The following is a 14937-nucleotide window of genomic DNA, read 5'->3' as shown; positions in this document are numbered from 1 at the left end:
AGTTCTTTGATCTGTCTAACTATGGTGGAGATACAAAGACTCATGCCAGCTCTTTGATCTCAGCAAGAGTAACATACAAATATGTCTCCTCCTCAAAGGTGAAGAGGAAGAAGGAGAAGTAAGAGAATTAAGAAAACAGCCCTGAGAGCATCAGTCTAGCACCCGAGGAAAGCTCATCACAGGTTAAAGGATAGTCTGGGAGGTTTAGAGGTTCCTCTCTCTCTTTACTTTCTCCTGCGCAAACCCACTTAGTCTGCAGTACAAGCTGAGTTGCACTTCCAAGAAGAATTAGCCAGAAATGGTTCACAGAGCTGAATGTTATTTTCCAGGAAAGCATAAGCCAAGCAAAGGTGCCTTTCTTTTTATACAGTACAACACTAGCTTTCTTCACAGGACCCAGTGTCTAGCTCCAGAAGCCACAAGTTTCATCTGTAATCCAAAGCTAGACATATCTTCCAGTGAAATCCACATTTCTGTTCAGGGAGAAGTGACAAATCCTGAAATTATATTATCCACATTACAAGAACCCTACTGGATCAGACCAGGGACTTGCCAAGTCCAGCATCTTGTTTTCACAATGGTCAGCTGAAGGCCTGTGGGAAGCAAGACATGAGAGTAATAGCCCTCTCCCAGTGTTGTTCCCTGGTAACTGGTAACTCATGAGTATACTGCCTCTAATCTTGGAGATAACATCATGAATAGGAGCCACTGAGAAGCTTGAAATCAATGGATTTGTTCAATCCCCCTGTACAGCTACCTAAATTAGTGGTTGGGGACGCGGGTGGCGATGTGGGTTAAACCACAGAGCCTAGGACTTGCTGATCAGAAGGTCGGCGGTTTGAATCCCTGTGATGGGGTGAGCTCCCATTGCTCGGTCCCTGCTCCTGCCAACCTAGCAGTTCAAAAGCATGTCAAAGTGCAAGTAGATAAATAGGTACCGCTCCGGCAGAAAGGTAAACGGCGTTTCCGTGCACTGCTCTGGTTCGCCAGAAGTGGCTTAGTCATGCTGGCCACATGACCCAGAAGCTGTACGCCGGCTCCCTCAGCCAATAAAGTGAGATGAGTGCCGCAACCCCAGAGTCGGCCACAACTGGACCTAATGGTCAGGGGTCCCTTTACCCTTTACCTAAATTAGTGGTTGCTTTCATATTTTGGGATAGCAAGCTCCATACTTTAATTACGCCCTGTGTGAGGGGAAAGTTCTGTATGTCCCACCATTCAGCTTAATTGCATGGCCCCGGGTTCTCATATTTATGAGAAAGAAGAAAAACATCTCTGTCTACTTTCCATTCTCCCTGCCCATATTAGTTGTCTTTTTCCTGTACAATAAAGCCCTTGCCTCATAGAGAAGTCACTCTGCACTGATAACTTTGCTTCTTTGCTGTTCCTTTTCCCATGCCATTTTTGAGGCACAGCATCCAGAACTCTATGCAGTATTCCATGCATGGGTCACACCATAACTTTGTATAATAAATGCATACTGGTACTTTTATTTTTGATCGCTTTCCTAATGATCACCAACATGGAATTTGCCTTTTTCACAGCTGCTGCTGCTGCTGCATATTTCACCATGACCTCAAGATCCCTTTCCTGGTCAATCACTGCCAGCTCAGCCCTCATCCATGTATATGTGAAGTTAAGAGTTATCAGTCTTATTATAATCATTATTCATTATTAGCCTAATGTGTATCACTTTATACATAAATTTAATCACATTTGCCATTCTATCACCCACTCACCCAGTTTGGCAATCTCCTTTTGGAGATCTTCACAAATGCTTTTTGCTTTTACAACCTCGAATAATTTGTTGTCATCTGTAAATCAGGCTGTGAATCTGCTGCAATGTGCGCCAAGCCTAGGGGGCACTGCAGGGTCTCTAGTGAGCTTCTGCTCATTAACCACACAGGTGTTCTGTTGGACTTGATGGTACCTTTCCTGATCTGCAGTATATGTTTTAACTGAGCATCCATTTACTGCAGTTTTGAATGTTTCTCTCAAGTGTTCTGAAGAAATTTGAATGATTTGGCTTCCTTGTTCAACTTTTCCACCAGTCACCTCCTCCTTTTTCAGAAATTTCCTCTTTTGATGTCCAAGCTATGTTGGACTTTCTTGGCATTTCTCCACTTACATATTAACTGAATTTGACCATTATTTCCAGTTCGTTCAATAACATGCCTCACACCAGGTCCTGGATGCCACTTAAAAGTCACCACCTCTCTAGTTGGTTCCATGACTGACACCAAGTGCTCTGGGTGATTACCTCTTTGTTGTGAACTAGAACATGCATTTACCTAATGTATGTATAATCAGTCACTTGTTAATGCAACACTTTCTTCTTTGGATACCTTCCTGAACTGATCCTCCATCTCAAGATCACCTTGAGTATTTTGTTCAGGCAGGCAATCTTACATCTCCAAGAAACTGATTTTTGTGGGGTCATATTGCCAACCATAGTGATTCTATGGTGGAATCTGCCCCTTTGTTTGACTCTGTGTCAAAAAAGACTCTGTCTTTTTTACATACAGAATGACTTTGCCTCTAGTATACATACAGTTTCAAACTATTAAACATGAAAAAGAGAGAGGCATGTGGCCAGATACATTATGAGAATGCATGGGAGAATTGTTCCATTTACCACATCTCTTCAGATTCCCTAGCTGCAATCACTAGGCTGCCTGTAATCCTGTCAAATGTCATTGTTTGTGTTTTGCAGTCTGATACTGTGCATGTTAACTCAGAAGTAAGGATGTGCTATAAGGCTTTCTTCCCAAGTTAGTTCACCTAGGATTTATTTGCATCTTAACCAAGCTTTATACCATTTGCCCACATTCTTCCTAATTTTGTCTCTTGCTTCCCTCCCTCTGTTGTTTCCTCCATTGCTTATTTGTTAATGTAAGCTCCTGGGAGGCAGGGACCTGATTATTTTTGCCTGTGTAACACCTGCCCACTAAAATTAGGCAGCCACCTTCACTGTTTCCTGTGCCTGCTAAGAACATTTTTGTTTTAGCAAGCCTACCCAGACACATAATTTCAACATGTAATTTTAGTGTGTGTTTGTTTGAAAACTAATGACTTTATTATATTTTGATGAATTTTAATTTCAATATGTTTTTAACATTTGAGTTTATGGATATTTTTATGGATTTTTTTATGTGAACCACTTAGAGGTTCTTGTTAATTAAGTTGGAATATGAATCTTGTAAAATAAATAAAAGAGGGAAAATAACTGCATTAATGCTGCTTAATAATTTGCTATCTTTGCAATAAAGGGAGGTAATGCTCAAATGTAGTAGCAGCTGAGGCCCCAGACCTTTAATGGCTGCATCCAAGGGGGAATGGCGTAAGTGTCTCCACTTGGTGACAAAGTACTGCAAGAATGAAGCAAATTGTCCCTGAAACATGCTCCTTCACCTATACAACGATGGTGGCTCCAAGGCCCTTCTCTTCTCTTCTCTTCTCTTCTCTTCTCTTCTCTTCTCTTCTCTAGACTTCTGGTATTACTGGAAAGTTCTGACAGAGAAAGGCAGGCACTCAAAACTCACACTTTCCTACCAAAGTCAATGGGGCTTCTCCAGATTAGGTAAATAATTGGTTGTGGTCAGAAGCTTTTGTTTGACAACAGCCAGCTGTAGTGGTAATGTAATAAGGAACCATAATCCACTTCTCCCTCCCTGTAGTGATGTGTTAGCTACACTCCTCCTTGACCTTTGTCTGTCTGCTCAAAAGCCTCACCTAGTATCAGTTCAGTCCTTGTAAGTATGCCTATTATTTTTCAGACAGAACTTGAAAGGCCTCTCCCCTGCGTCCTGTTATATATATATATATATATATATACGTGTGTGTGTGTGTGTGTGTGTGTGTGTGTGTGTGTAGGACAAACAATGCTCTTTCCGTGGTCTACGTCAAAACAATGCACTGCGCTATAACTTCTCTTGAGATTGAAAGTCTGAAGCAAACTAAAATCCATTAGTGTTCAAACAAACACTTTGTCTCAAGAGGCTTGGCTGGTTTGGGTGCAAAGCTGGTGTGAATGTCCACTTCCCTAGGGAGGGCAAAGTAGGGGGAAATATATCCCAGTGTGAGGAGGGGAGTGTGATGGACTTCACGCTATGCTAAGCATAGAAAAGGCCCCTTCAGTATCTGATCCAGTATCTGTCAAAACATCCAGGAGGCAGATCTCTTCTAGCAGACACTGCTTGGGAAAGGAGGGGAGGTCACACATAGAAGGAAACTGCAAGGGTCAAAAGACAGTGAATAATTCACTACTGGAATAGCAAATAGAAGCAAAACCTGTCTCTTAACTTCCTCTGTCAGTTAGAGCTCTTATCACATATCCAGCTTGTGAACCAAAGCGCTTCGTGGTCAGGTCTTATTTTCTTTTCTTTCTTTCCTTATATAAGAAAAAGAAAGAAAGAGGACCTCACCTGATAGGGCTCAGAACTCACATCAATTCACACCCATCTGGAAGTTTCTCCCAAATGTGTGTGTACGGGGCTGTTTACAGCAGCTTTCTCGTGAGCAAAGTGCACTCCATATTCTGTCCAAGGACGTTCTCTGTTTTTAACCTATCATTTCACGTGATCTGAAGCAGAACCATTCCTAGGATTCAAAATCAGCTTCACGGCTAGTCCCTTCGTTCAAATTTCTATCCTGTTCCTAAATTCCCGAAGTTTCCTCTCATTTATTATAGCTCATAAAGCCATCTATATTTATATTTGAGAGAGGGACGGCAGGGGGGAGAGAAAGTGAGCTCTGACAGCACAATTCTATACATATTTACTCTGATGTAAGTCCCATTAAGTTCAGTGGCACATACTTCCTAGTAGCATACCTCTGTGAGCTCATAACTCAGTCTGAGCCAAACATTTCCCACTAATGATTAAGCTCTCATGTATAAGACAATGGAAAATAATGCCACTTTCTGACAAAGCTTAATGTTAAATGTAGCATAAAGCTGCTACCACCTCATTCTTGCTCTTATTAGTAACCTCCTCCACCTTTTTACCCTTCAGTGCACTCTAAGCAGCAATATTGCACTGTGGCAGAAATAATCATTTTTGAAAAAATATTTTCCTTACACATCAAACAAACACTTTAAAAATCAGATTAAAACCCGATCCCAGCCAGCATAATATATATCACCAAAAGCCAGACAAGCAAAAAATGCCTAAGCTTTGGTAGATCTAAATAGCAAATGTATTGCACAAGCCTTCTGTCTGTGTGCATGTGATGTCCTAACTGGGCACGGAGACTGTCAGTAAGATGGAGCTCTTACAGTGCAAATCCTGTTTTTTATGAGTGGTATTCAACTAAGTGTTACTCAGAGTAGACCCAATGAAATTTGTAAACAGAAGCTATGGTCCATTAATTTCAATAGGTCTAGTCTGAGACACTCTTAGTTAATTCTATCTCAGGTCTACTTAGAGGTAAGTCCCATTGAGTTTAATGGGGCCTAGATTGCAGCCTTACTTCAGGGATGGTCTTTAGCCTTTAAAATTTCAGTGGCTCCCTGCCCTGCCAGACTTAAGGTTGTATTACGAATCAGCAGCTTTCTGCTGGCTAAAAGATTGGCTGCTTCTCAAAAACACTGATGTATTGGATTTGGAAGGTTTTAACAATGTTTTTGGTTGGCATGCATATTTATGGTATGACAAGGTTAAGATTCATAAGGCTTTCAAGAACCATATTGTCAGAAAAGCAGTGTTTAATGTCTGGATAAAATACAAAGACTTATTGGAAAATAAAACTCCGAGGTGGCTTTCACCATTGGAAGCTAAGGCCCGGAAAAGACTCAGTATGGAGGCCAAATGGCCGAAGTATTGGGAAATATTAGAAACAGATGGAGATAACTGGAAATTGCAGAGTCAGGAGAAAATGAAAGACAAAGTGCGAGATTGGTTACACTACGCTCAGATTAAAGAAGTTTTTAAACTTGACAAAAAGTTAGGATTCCAGGTGGAAAAATCGAAGCTAGAAACGGAATTGTTAGAGCCTAAGACTAAGGTACTTTCAAGAATGTATAACTTGCTGTTAAAATGGAATACGCAAGATGAAACGGTTAAATCGGCTATGATAAAGTGGGCACAGGACATTGGATATAACATCATGTTTGAGGACTGGGAGAGGTTGTGGACTACTGGGCTGAATTTTACTGCATGTAATGCTTTGAAAGAAAATGTTATGAAAATGATATATAGATGGTATATGACCCCAGTCAAACTTGCAAAAATATACCACTTGTCTGATAACAAATGTTGGAAATGTAAAGAAAATGAAGGAACATTCTTTCACCTCTGGTGGACTTGCCCTAGAGTGAAGGCTTTCTGGGAAATGATATATAATGAGCTGAAAAAGGTATTCAAGTATACCTTTCCTAAGAAACCAGAGGCCTTCCTTCTGGGCATTGTCGGCCAGAAGGTGCTAAAGAAGGACCGAACATTTTTTATGTATGCAACAACAGCAGCAAGGATACTTGTCGCTAAGCATTGGAAAACTCAAGATTTACCCACACTGGAAGAATGGCAGATGCAACTGATAGACTATATGGAACTGGCTGAGATGACTGGCAGAATCCGAGACCTGGGAGAAGAGACGGTGGAAGAAGATTGGAAGAAATTCAAGACTTATTTACAAAAATATTGTAAATTGTATGAATGTTAAGAAGGATGCTAGAGTATAAACAACTTGGCACCATTAAGCTAGATGAAGTGAAATATGAAGATAAGCTAAATTTAAGAAAAGATAAAGTTTCGGAAATTTAAGGTTATATTTAAATTTTTAAGATCTGAATAAAGGATATCTAAATTAGAGATACAACATTGGAAAATTAGATAATAAGAATAGAAACAAGGGGATAAATTTGCTGGATAAAATTTTATAGTCAGGAATGCAGGAGCGGGAGATGCGAGGGAGTCCAAAGAAGTTAAGAAAATTATGCTAAGAGATGTGTTATATTGTATTGTTTATTGGTACTGTAATTAAAATAAAAACTGTTAATAAATATTTTTTTAAAAAAAATAAAATTTCAGTGGCTCCCTGTGTGAGGCCAACACTTGGCAGCCCCTGCCCCTTGCCTTCCATTTTGTTCAACTTTCATAGTTGGGACACCCTGCGGCACCCCCTAGACTCAGCGCCCAGTGCAGTAAAGCCTGTTGCATTGCCCTAAATGTGCCTCTGCTTAGTTGACAGAACATATTGTGGTGGCTGGTGCTCATTCAGACTGGTAGTGCAGAAGGGGGGGGGGGGGAGATCAAACAGTATGTGGAATCAGAGCCAGAGCAAACAAACAGAGCAAACAACTTCTACTCTAGTCCTCATCCTTCTCTCTGCTGGGTGTTCGCTCCTCTTGCAACACTGAGACCAAGGAGGAGGAAACTGATAGGCCGTGCTATCCCCTGGATTGATTGTAAATAAGAAGACAGGTCAACAGGAAGACAGATTGAGGCTGGTTGGGCAGTGCTTCATACAACCTAATAGAAGCAGCCTCCACTGTGCGGTGGCATAGTGGATCCAAATCACTTAGGGTTAACTTAAAAACATTGACCTTGAATTCTGCCTTGGACACAGTAGGAATGCAGAGCTAATACTGGAGGCTTTCTCAAACTCGGCCCTCCAGATGTTTTGAGATTACAATTCCCATCATTCCTGACCACTGGTCCTGCTAGCTAGGGAGCATGGGAGTTGTAGGCCAAAAACATCTGGAGGGCCAAGTTTGAGGAAGCCTGTGATACTGGAACAGCAACATTATCATTATGCTGCCGGTGACCCACCAACCTAACCCTGTTGGGAGAGAGACAAGTTTCCAGAACAGTTCTACACAAGCTGAGACCTTTTATGCAATGTGACCTAAAAGGTTCCATAGGCACGGACAAGTAAGATTCTGAACCTGGAATCAAATCCCTGCCCAAGCTTACTTGGGACCAGTAATAGTCTCTCTGCTACCAAAGAACTTTGACCTAGGTCACACCACAAGGTCATGAGGAAAGCAAATGCTCCTCATGATCCTAAAGCTCTCTAACCCTTCCAAGCATAAAGTTTATACCATGCCAATAAAAAGTTAAGGTACTGTTTTTTTTCATGAAAGCCTTAAGTGATCTGATTCCAGCATACAGCCACCCCATCTAATATCAACCAAGAGTGTCTTCCATTATGGCTGAAAGCATAATGTATTATGAAATGCATAATGCAGGGATGTGGGTGGCACTGTGGTCTAAGCCACTGAGCCTCTTGGGCTTACCGATTGGAAGGTTGGCGGTTCGAATCCCCGCAACGGGGTGAGCTCCCGTTGCTCTGTCCCAGCTCCTGCCAACCTAGCAGTTCGAAAGCATGCCAGTGCAAGTAAATAAATAGGTGGCGGGAAGGCAAATGGTGTTTCCGTGCACTCTCTGGTTTCCATCACCGTGTCCTGTTGTGCCAGAAGCGGTTTGGTCATGCTGGCCACATGACCCAGAAATCTGTCTGTGGACAAATGCCGGCTCCCTCAGCCTGAAAGTGAGAAGAGCGCCGCAACCCCATAGTCGCCTTTTACTGGACTTAACCGACCAGGGGTCCTTTACCTTTTTTTTACTTGAAAGCAATGCAAGCTCTCTGAGCCCCTCAGCCTTCCTCCCTTACTCTCCCAACCTACCCCTTTCCCTTTCCCTTTCCTCTTACCTCAGCAGTGGCATTATTATAGATCTTGCCTTGAAAAGCAAAGGGGAAATAGAGCTTCCACTTAATTTCTTCAGCAATAGCTTTAAGTACTGCAGGGAGCAAGAGGGATGCTGTCTGCTGACAAGGGGCTCCATAGGAGAAAAACAGAAACACACAAATGAGTCCCTAAAATCCACTCTTCCTCCCCCATACACCCCTATGCTGTTTGTAAGATATGTTGCAGGCAATTTGAGCATATTTGTCCCCTTGGACTAGCAGTAGCGTCATTGATATAGCTGCCCTTGAATGTTGGCCTTACAATCCTTACCTGGCTTACCTATGACTCTGTGCAAAGCTCAGAACTTAGCTTTGGGTTCAAATCCCTGTCTTAATTGCAAGGCGGGGCTTAACTCAACCAGTGTTCATAGAGGTCGATCTCCAGAACCTATCCACCCTAAGGCTCCAAACCAGTCACAAACAAGAATGCTTCTAAATATGTGCAAAGTGCATTTCCCTCATCATTGAGTATCTAAACTCACTGTTGTCAGCCCCCCCCCCCGCCCCTAGCCTTAAAATACAGGACTTGCCATTCACAAGATCAGCTAGTCACTGAGCCTGAGTAAGTTTCCAGGATGCCTTTAAAAATTGCATATCATGACACCACAATAAGAGAAGCTAACTGTGTTCAGCAAACTATTCCTCCCTTGCTTATCACAATCCAATAGCCAAATAAATGAATAAATCTTTAAGGCGCCCCAGGACCTTAAAGACTTATAAACAATAGTTTTGGGACCCCTTTCAAGGCCTAGAGGAAATCCTATTGTTGGGGCAGATGAGATAATGGTGTTTTAGCCATGATCCACAACAACTGTTTTCTTCCCACTGGGGATAGGCTTGTTGAAGAATGTGGTCTCACCCCTTCAAGTCCATGCTGTGTTCAAGTTTTTCATCTTTAAAGAGCTGCCTAATGCAAGGACCTGGAGAAGCTCTTGGGGTCGGGAGAAGTATGCTAATTGGGAGGGCCTAATTGCTTCAAGATATTCCGGAGAGCCTCATTGATGGGCTTGGCCTGTTCCTAATAAAATGAAGAAGCAGCACGGACTTCAATCCCAAAAGCAGGAGGACTCCTGGAGTTTCCACAGGCGAACCAAATGACTTCACCTAGCCCCTTATTCCCCCCTCAGATGACATCTTGAGGGAAAGCAGACTCTGTTCATCCTCCAGAGTCATAAATTGGCTGTGCCGAGGCCAGTAAATCTGGATTGATTTAAAAAGGCTTTTTCATCCTCCCAATCAAATGAAGTCACTGTTAATTAGATGTTTTTTGTTAACAGTGTCACTCCTGCCTATATTACCTGCTCACACATCAACCGGACTTATTACAACATCTGGCTCAGCACTTTGCTTTTATTACAAGGAAGGAGATATTCCGATCGTTTTTGATAGAAGCAGGTTTCAAAATCTCTTGGCAGCGTTGCCAGAAAGAACCCTGGGCTTGCTGGTAACACAGCCACTGTCTTTTGAGTGGTGCAACACGAACAGAAGCTGCACAGCTTAACTCTGAATTAAGTGTTTTGAAACAACATTTAACTCTTCAGCCTATGTTCACAATCACTAGCATAGCTTGGAAAAGAAAGAATAATGGTTTCACCTATAATCATGGTGGCGGGGGGGGGGCACACTTGAGTTATCAAAATAATAAGGGCAGTGATGGGCAACCTGCAGCCTCCAGGTGTTGTTGAACTTCAACTCCCATCAGCCCCAGCCAGCATGGTCAATGATCAGGGATGATGGGAGTTGCAGTCCAGCAGTTTCTGGAGGACCACTGGTTCCCGGACTGCCTTTAAAGGCTGGTTTAAGGAGCAGTCAATTCAGACTGAGGCTGAAATCCCATACAGCCCTACTAAGGAGTAAGGCCCACTGAAACGCCCTGAAGCCTATTCTGAGTAAACATGCTTTTGCATGTGTTAGACCTATACATCTTTATGCCATATCCACAAGACTGAAGCCCTTCATTGGGGCAGCCCAGTCCTATTCATGTTTACTTAAAAGTAAGCCCTGCTCATTTCGATTGGACTAACTCCAAAGCAAGGGTGCACAGTATTTCAGTCCTAGAATCCTTGATCTGGAAAAGACCTGAACTTTTCTGAGTAGTCTGTTTAAACACTGGGATGCAAGCTTAAGGAGATATTACTCTGCTGTATTGGCTGGCATCTATAAATAGCACAGAATATATTATGTCAACAATATTATTATGTCAACCTAAGCTAATGTCAAACAGATTGCAGAGGTTAGAAGCGGTCAGTTAATCGGTATGATGACCCAAAAAGCTTAATAAGAACAGGTTGAAAATACTCTGAGCAGTCCAAGCTTTTTCAAATCAGTATGGAGTGGATTGCACCCATAGCTATTTAAATGGGATTTTAATCTATAAAGCAAAATAATAGAGAATAAAAACCTGCCAAACAGGACACTGTTATAAACCATTTCCTGCTCTGGACAATCCTTTCTGTTGTGGGGAGGGTGTCCTCCTAGTCAATAAAATAATAGCCATGATTTCTTTTTGGAGTTTGGTAGCCTATCTACTCTACATTAAAAATGCTCTTTCAATATTGCTGCATATTGCATAGAGAGATAAAATGACATCTCTTGTAGAGTGACCTACCTAGTTAATCGGTTAAAAGCATGATAAGTTGAATGACTCAAAATATTTCCTACTTTGCTGTGTGTATGAAAGTCTGGTGACAGGTAGCTCAAAATGCTTGGTAGGCCAAATTATGGATTATAACCTTTCTAAGCAAGATTTATGGCAGATTCTCCTGTGTAGACACTAGCTGTTCAAGGTAGGGAGGAAGAGATTGTGCATTTAAAAATTAAGACTATGTACAGTATTGCAAGTTGTCCATAAAAAAGCACCAGCATTTTGGGGGGTGGTTTTCATTTTTTAAAAAATCTAATCTACCTTCCTGGACAGTGCCCAGCCAAGGTAGTTTACAACAGTAAACATTTATAATATGACAATACCAAAAAAATATACAGTTTTCAATCCCTTCTCCAGATAAACTCAATCAACATACTCAGTCAGCAAATTAAAACACTTTTTGCAGAACTATTTAGTGTTGTGCTCAGTTATATACATATATATATGTCTTGCATACTTATTGTCTGTTAATTGCAAAGAAGATGTTTTCAGGTTGCAATCCTTGCCCAGCAGTAAGTCCCACTGAATCCAGTGGGAATTACTTCCAATTAGATGTTCCTGGGATTTCACAGAAAGCCTCAATAATCTTCAAGGAGGCCTCAAACAGGCCAACTCTCAAATCTCAAGAGTCTTACAATCCACCAGGTACAACATAATAGAGGTTAAAGCCAGAAACAGGAGTGTGTGTAACACACACATTTATAATCTGTACACACACACACCTGAAAAATCTCTATGCTTCAGGCCTAGGAGCTGGCAGATAAGAGTGGCCATCCCAGAGAGGAAGGACACAAAGAGTCTGCTAAGGAATCCAAGTAGGGCTGCCAACTTTTTTTTTCTAGCATAGCTCTTTCGTAATGACCCAGAGGCAAAAAATAAACAGGTGAAACTGTTTCTATCGCTCCATCTCTGTGTCTGGAAAAGCTCCACCTGCTGAATTTCTGCCACTTAGGTAATTGTTGAAGGCAAAGGGTGTGGGATATATTATTACTAGAGCAGTCAAGTACAACATTTTCCTGTTCCCTAGAATGGACACACAGGGGAATGCGGCTCCAGACAGGGATGACTTCCTGCCATACCTGCTCTGGAGCTTCCTCCTCCTGTGTGTGACCAGGGTAGATGGGTGTGACCCTAGCTGACCAGATAAAAGGGCTGGCCATGCAACCATCTCTCTCATGGACTCTTGGACTCTCACTCTCCTGGCTCTTAGCCAATGCATGGCTCAACCTTCACATAGGATGGACTCCACAAGCAGAAAGTCTGAGATGTAGCTCAGGCTTCTTCTCACTGGAACCACAAGATAATGCCGGCCTTCAGATTACTGCTGTGAACTGAATATGAGTCAAACTTTATTCTTAAAGAAGACTATGTTGTGTTATTATTTTAAGAGGGAAATAAAAAGGGAAAGTTACCAGGAACAAGCCAGACTGGATTGCTTAATTAAAGGATTCTAACGAATCATCAATTTGCTTCCAATAAGTTGCAAAGGGAATGTGCTCTGCTGTTTACTCACTAGCGTGAGTGAGGAGGAATAATATCAAAACAATATATCCTCTCCTACCTTCCTTAACTTTCTCACAAAGGGGGCCTCCCAGGAAAAAAAGTGGGGGCGGGTGAGAATTAAATGCCTCAAAAATTGGAACGTCGCACAGTCTATCCCCGCAGGCTAGAGAAATAAGAAGAAAAGGCGAGGGAGAAGGAAAGAGGATGGGGAAGGGGAAGAAAACGGAGTGTGGTTCTTTATTAGGCTGGCAGGGTTAGACACAGCCAGTTGTTGGTTTTCGAAAAGAGAAGTGGTATCCCCAGCATTAAGCCCTGTCCTTTGAGTTTACTTTGTGAGGAGGGGGTAGCGCGCTCTGCACGCGCCTACGGGCATTCGCCGCTCCCTATCCCGGGTCTGAAGCGCGCTTTCCTACACAGCTGAGCCTCCTCCACGCCTTAGAGACAATCTCATGGAGCTCAAGGGGCCGATTTCGAAGTTCAGCGTCAAGGGGAGCGGGGGCCGCCAGGGTGCAATCCAGAAAGAAAGCTCCCACTGAATGCAAGGAGAAGCCGACAAGGCGTCGATGGGCATTTCCCGGGTGATCCTCCTCCTTGGGGCTGCGCAAACCTCCGAGGTCGGGTTCCCAGCACGCGCCCCTTCCCCTTTGACGGAGACTCTAGAGGCTTTCCCCTGCTGGAAGGAACAAAAGCTTGGGCCCCGCTCTGCTCTCACCGCCCCTAAAGCTGCTCTGCCCCCGGCCCCGTTGACCTCTCGGCCAAGGCCTGGAGGCTCCGCAGCGACATGATGTGCCTGCTGCCTGCCAGTCTCTGTAACGCTCTTCCAAAAGAGGCTGCGGAAGTTTGCTTGGAAGTCCCTTCCTTTTCTAGTAGGAAGCCAGCTTCAGAGGTCGCAGCCACGCGACCCGATTCCCCACGCGCGTCTCCTCGGAATCAAGTGCCAATGAGTTCCAGGGGATTTACTCCCGAGGAATGGTGCGTGTGGTTAGTAGGGCAGAAGGCCAAGGAATGTCCTCAGACAGGCTCCCAGAAGGCGGCCTTGCCCTGCCTGCTCTCTTGCTTCGTGGTTTATGGATCCCAGCCTCCCCCCCCCCCCCTCTCTAGTTGCTAGCACGCTGTGCCTAAAGAGCTGTCCTTTCCCCCAGGTGGAGAATATGCTTTATTAGTTTCATAAAGGTCTCCGTTCGCCGGCTCTCCGTCTTTTTCCCCTTTCTTCCCCTGCTCCTGCAGTCTGTTTTACAGGTTCCAATCTAATTGTGCCTTATGAGCTGCAAAACAGCCCAGAAAGCCTAATCATAACAGAGAGCGCTCTTCGCCTCTCCTTACCAGCCGGTGTTCTCCAGATCTATGTCCCAATATACACCTGGACAGGCGCAGATCCGTCACCCAGGCGCGCCGGTTACGGGTGCATCGCGTTTAATGCGAAGCTGCGCTTCTCTGCTCCGACGCGCAGGGAGGCAGGTGCGGGAGATTCGCTTCTGTTCCAAGTTGCTTGCCGTTCTCCTTCTCCTGCCCCAAAGGCCAGAGACTTAACAGCGGGCCGGCTCAGAAGCAAGTTCCATGGAACTGAATGGGGCTTACTCCCGAGGAAGAGCCCAGAGAGAAGTTCTCAAAGCTACAACGATCGCCGCAGGAATTCCCACCCGCAGGCAGGAGAATGAGCAAGAGGAACCCCAAAGACATCCCACATTTTGACCTAAAATGATACACGTTGCCATCTAATTTGGCGGGGGGAGCCCCTTAATACCATTAAGTCTAGCATTACCCGCTCTTGCCCTCGGTGAACCTTGCTTCTGAGTAAACAGTGCATAGGATCGGGACGAAAGCTGCCACTCACGTCCCCGCTCAGCCTGGTCCACGAAGCCGTTATGTCGGAGAACTTGAATCAAAAGGAGGACTTCAAAGTCGACCTTTCTGGTTTCACTGCTTCAGAGCAGGGGTTCTGACCAGGCCTGAGTCTTTACGGGGTCGAAATTAAACCAGGACTTCGCTGGTTTACAAGGGCTGCACAACTTTATTGCCAGGATTGCTTTCCTGCACCCAAAGTCGAGACGATTCCAGATACGGAGGATCACTACACTAATGAGAAACTGAAATGAATTAAA

The 14937-nt window shown here is 43.7% G+C and overlaps 1 protein-coding gene across 2 annotated transcripts in view; it reads right to left on the bottom strand.

The window, feature by feature from the left end:
- The window catches only part of LOC309352170 (uncharacterized protein), a gene marked incomplete at its 5' end in the record, with an annotated part of 89504 nt that overhangs the window by 58122 nt on the left and 16445 nt on the right, over nucleotides 1-14937 (bottom strand). Inside the window, one exon of one of the 2 annotated variants that reach the window (XM_081880569.1) lies at nucleotides 3311-3510. The exons of the other annotated variant lie outside the window; for it this stretch is intronic. The remainder of the gene's footprint in view (nucleotides 1-3310; nucleotides 3511-14937) is intronic. 2 annotated transcript variants of the gene reach the window in all.

This window comes from Podarcis erhardii (genome assembly GCF_964252035.2).
Source record: "Podarcis erhardii genome assembly, chromosome: 11".
In the NCBI taxonomy this organism is placed as follows: domain Eukaryota; kingdom Metazoa; phylum Chordata; class Lepidosauria; order Squamata; family Lacertidae; genus Podarcis; species Podarcis erhardii.
This window is presented reverse-complemented; position numbering and strand designations above follow the sequence as displayed.